The 5,076-nt window shown below is 46.6% G+C and overlaps 1 protein-coding gene across 2 annotated transcripts in view; it reads left to right on the top strand.

Annotated features, from left to right (window-relative positions):
* PHF24 (PHD finger protein 24) overlaps positions 1–5,076 on the top strand; it is a 34,481-nt gene that overhangs the window by 9,498 nt on the left and 19,907 nt on the right. Inside the window, exon 1 of one of the 2 annotated variants that reach the window (XM_017865595.1) lies at positions 7–121. The exons of the other annotated variant lie outside the window; for it this stretch is intronic. The gene's annotated coding sequence lies outside the window, so the exon portion shown is untranslated. Of the gene's footprint in view, positions 1–6; positions 122–5,076 lie in introns of those variants that run through there. 2 annotated transcript variants of the gene reach the window in all.

The raw sequence follows: 5,076 nt of genomic DNA on the forward strand, positions 1-5,076 counted from the left end.
CGCGCCGCCTGCTGCCGGCGCTCGGCCCAGCACGCCGGCTCTCGGGCTGCCGTGGGCAGCGCGGGGCCCGCGGTGTAGAGTCCGCCGCCCCGGAGCCGCGTCCCGCACCCGGACGGTCCCGGTAAGCGGGGGCGGGGGCGGCGGGGACCGGGCCGTCACCTGAGGGGCGGGTCTGCGGCCGCGGACAGTCCTCCGGGACTCTGAGGTGCTTGTGTGGGAGCTGCTTCCAAAGTGGCCCCCGTGTCATTGGATGAACCCCGAGTGACTGCTGCCTCTACGCCTTGGGGAAGTCCCTGAGGTGCTGTGAGGAGCCGCCCCCATAAAGACCCCCTGTGGGAATGGACTCCTGGGGCGCTGTCTGCATTTGCTGCCATGGGGAAACCCAGCGTGGAGGGGACTGGCCCCAGAGAGCCCTTCCGTGTCACTGTGGGAGAAGGCACAAGGGTGGTCTCTGGAGCTGGCTCAATGGAAGACCACCTGGGAACATAGGGGAGCCGCAGGAGCCTCGAGGTAGTGGAGCCCCCAAAGGGCTCCCTAGAAAAGGAGGCCCTGAGACTGTGCCCTAGAACTGTGGGAAGCAACCTCTGACTGGGGAGGGGGGATCCTGCCATGGGATCTATGAGTGACTTCCCACGGCTCCAAGGACTTTGGCCTCGACCTCCCTGTAGGGTTCCATATGCCCTCACTTGTCTCCCCACACCGTGGCCCAGAGATAGGGGCCTTCTGGGGCTGCAGCCTCTTTCCATTCCCCTCTTCCCCTATTCGGATTTTTCTTCTCCATGGTAGCCCAGTTGCTTCATGCTGCATTTTAGTGGAGGTAGAAACTGCTGCGAGTGCACAGGGCCCGCAAGCGGGGGAAGAGGACCAGTGAGGCCTCTCAAGCAAAGATAGGAGATTTGAGCCCCTGGGTTTGACCGTCCAGAAGGAAGCAGTAAGATCAGGTGGAATAACAGATTTTGGCAGGTACTGGAGGGAAAGGCCTTTGAAGGAAGGAATAAAGGATGTATAGGATTGTTGAGCACCAGTGCGCTCGGCACTATACCAGGTATGTTTAAACATCTCATATAACTCTTACAACAGCTTTGTGAAATTATCCCCTTCTAAACATTGAGCCTCAGAGGGATTTAGCAGTTTACCCAAGGTCACAAAGCTGATGAAAAACATAGTCATAAAATGTTTTTCAAATTTTATTTGGGAAAAAGTACTAAGGAGAAGCAGAAGAAAGAATAGATATTTGTTAATAAGTTGCACTAAGGTGCCTGCTGAGCATAGGGTTTTGCAATGGTACATGCTCAGTAAATGTGATGATTAAATAAGTGGATGAGGACAGTTTAAGTGGCCATGAGATTGCTGCAGGAACTGATTTCCACAGAATCCCCAGATTTCAGGGTGTGGCTTCCTTCACTGGCAGTCCCATTTCATGATGACTTGGGGTGGCTCTGGACCTCATTGAAGCCTCTGGGTGTGGTTTTTGACAGGGCTTGCTCTGGGGATCTAGGGGGACCCTTCTGCAGATGGAGTGTCCCAAGGCCACCCTCCCTGCTACAGAATACTTGAAGGAGAGAAAGGAGAGACAGGGACACTTTTAGGAAGCACGATCCACACTGTCCTTGTGGCCCTCTGACTACATGCACCAGTGGACAATGGTCCACAGATAGCACACAGGACACTTTTGCCCAAGAGTACCTCTGCATGAGGGGGAGGAGGGCGGGAAAGGTGCAGAGCCAAGGAAGGCTCACTGGGAGTCTGTTAGGGGGAGCGCAAAGGGTCTGCGCCAGACATAGTGTTGCCTCCTCATCTCGCCCCCTCGATGTTTTCATTCCAGCTGTATCCCAAGAGTTCAACTTTGAGCCCAAGGATGGATTCTGGTTTCTTGTCCAAAAATGGAGTGGTGAGAGGGCCAAGCAATGATATTCATTACAGAGCCATTCCGGAAAGGTTTTCCTGCTCCCCTTCCCTGCTTTCTTTCACACAGTCAAACCTAGTTAAATCCTCCTTGAATAGAAGCGGCTTCCTTTGGCTTCTGGAATTACATAGTGAGAAGAGAGACCAAGCTAGTGGGAAAACAGAACAACATAGTTTACCAGTTGTTAAATTTTTTTTTTTTTAACTCATTTATGCTACCTTGTGCGCAACTCAGTGGAGTAAATTCTGACAAAGATTTATGTTGGTTAGGACCTCCCCGTTGTAAAGTTGTTTACAATCCTCCTTTCAGTTCAAACCCACCTCATCTGCTCAACAGATCAAAATAAATAGGTAAGCATATTTTTAAAGAAAGTCAGAAGGACCAAACCTGAAGATACGATCTTTGTTCCAGCTCACTGATTTGTCTTTGAGGTTTTATTCCTAAATTGGTCTTTTGTTGAGGGTGCTTATTATCACACCCACTCATGACCCTGGAAAAATCACTAAATGGATCCAGGCTCTCCCCTAATCTTGGATCTTGGATATCACCTTCCCTATGTCCAGCATTGGGTAAAAATTAAGGTTTCAAAATTCTAAGAATACTGCCTAACTCTCCCTAGTCACAGCATGAGTCTGCAAATCAGATCATTCCAGAATGTGCATGAAAGATGTCACCAGGTGGCCTTAATCTTCTCAAAAATGCTCTCTCCAAAGGGAAATAAAAGGGGAGAGAATGGCTCACCCAGTTTCATTTGAGTGTGCCCAAATGTGTCTGGATTTTACTGTCTGGATTTCTCAACCTTTGATCTTTTCACATATTCTCCAGTCTTCTAACATTGTCTTCTTCTAACATTTGCCATTCCTTTTCCTCAAACATGGATAGTAAGACCTTCCCAGGCCCATTTCCCCCACTCTGCAATTTTTTCCACTATACCTGTTCCTAAGTGGATCACATTTATGCAAATATAGTTTCCCTTCTCTTTAGCTACAGAATCTATTATCTTTTAGTCCCACATGCTTCTCTCCAGCAGTGCTGCTTGGCTTCTGCTATCTTCATGTCCCAACTTGATTTATTCATTTCTGATGGGAATATCATTATCCATTCCACCCCTCAATCTTAATGACCAAATTCTGACAGGAATTGCTTACTAGCTTTGGACCAAGAAACAAAGACCATCAGTGTCCAGCTGGAGACATGATTATTTTTCCATTAGCACATCCCCCTCCATTCTCTCCCCTTTTCCAGCAATCCCCTCAGAGACTCACTTACATTTACTAAGTGCTACTTACTTGCCAGGCACTATGCTAGATAAATATGAGTTTCTTGCCCTTGAGGAGTTCACATAGAATCAGTCTGCATTCTCTAATAATTCACTATAAAGAGTAGGAAAAGTAAGGGGGAAATTATGGCATTACAGAATATCTACAGGAACCAATGTAGAGTATGCCTTTTCCCAAGCATCACTGAAACTCAGCTGCTGTGCTATGCCTCCCCTGGCAGCCACATTCAGCCCTCCTGCCAGTGCCCTGCCAAAATTACTTTTGCCCATTATACTCTGAGTGTAAACTGACCACATTTTTGCCTTCCTATGATAGTAATGACAGAACCTTTTATTTGGATAGCATGTTACAGTTTATGAATCCCTTTTAGATATATGTTGGCTCTTTGGTTTTGAGAAATGCTTCATCTTACTGGGGTCCTCTCACTAAAACAGAACTGTGTGGGCTAATTGGCTCGCTCTCTTTTTGTATGTTTGTTTTTTGAGGCTTAGGAGTCTCCCAGAGGGAAAGCCCCAATGATTCACTGCAATCACCACCTACTAGCTCTTAGGTTGCGAAGGAGTTTCCTGTTGGGTCCTAAGGCCAAACAATGCACTCATTGGTCAGTGCTGGAACTTGTCAGGGCAGTCCCTCTTCCTGGCCTCGGCAAATCCAATTCTCTGGGGTTTTCTTCCTCCCTGAAACTCAAATACATATCCTCTTCTAACAAATATTTTAAGCATACTATCTCAAACCAGTTTTTTGGACTGATGCTAATTCTTATGTGAAGACACATTTCCTTGCCTATTTCTATCTAGCCCCCAGGCTGGCTTCATACCATCTAAGTCATGATGGAGTCCCCATATAGCTCCATGCCTTGGCATGTGCTGTTATCTCTTCCTGGAATGCTTTTTTTTTTTTTCCTTATCCACTGATGTAACTCCTACTCATATTCAAAATTTAGCTCAAGCAACACCTTTTTTTTTTTCAGTCCTACACTTATGCCCCCTGCACATGCACATACTCACTGCATTCTCACGGCTGAATGTGCTTCCATTTGTTCATTCTATCATCAGTTATTAAGCACCTGATCTGTGCCTGATGCATAGTAGGCTGCACTTGGCAAATGTTTGGAGAATCAGCAAAGAATCAGCAAAGAAGTAAATGGTGATAATTAAGGTGTAATAATTGCATTACATCTGTGTTTCAGGGAACCAGAGCAGAAAACAGGGAGTGCCTCTCCATCTTGCTGAAAAGCTCTGCTTGCTAAGTGCAATCTCACCAGCCAATCACTGATGGTATGATGTTCCTTAACTGTTGCTCTGCCTCTGTGGGAAGTCAGCACTGTGGCTTTTAATGAAGATTCAGGCCCTAAGAGGCTAAAATCATGCCATAATTTTGCTCTCATATATATTAGAACTTTGTGAGCTTTCAGTAAATGTTAAACAGCAGCAGGATGCCTTGTAGTCTTGAGCTGAGGCCAGAAAGAGTTTTTCTGTCTTTAGTCTTTCTGTTCCTTGGAAACCCCAGAAAAGCCCCATGTAGTTGTGACTGTGTCATCCTGAATAAACAGGCTGAATGGAGAGAGATGGGGAGGTACCAGGTAGACCCTTTCAGGGTCTACAAACATGAATACTAAAATTAGTTTCTAGGATACTGCCAGGTGACAAAATGTCTGAGTAGAACAGGCTCCGAGAGCACTGTAGTGAGACACTGGATTCCTAAAGCAACGGCCAGTCACTGGAGAAAAATCGGACCCCTTGGGGCTTGGATTTCCTCAAAGACCCACAAGAGAACTCTTTTTGATGGTTTTTTTGCTTACAATCTTGGGGTTGATGCTGATGTTCACGGTAAGCTCAGAGTCTGTGCTATGCATTCAGCATTTTTTTTTTTTTTTTTTTTTTTTTTTTT

The sequence above is a fragment of the Rhinopithecus bieti genome, unplaced genomic scaffold (genome assembly GCF_001698545.2).
Source record: "Rhinopithecus bieti isolate Rb0 unplaced genomic scaffold, ASM169854v2 scaffold_82876, whole genome shotgun sequence".
NCBI lineage: Eukaryota > Metazoa > Chordata > Mammalia > Primates > Cercopithecidae > Rhinopithecus > Rhinopithecus bieti.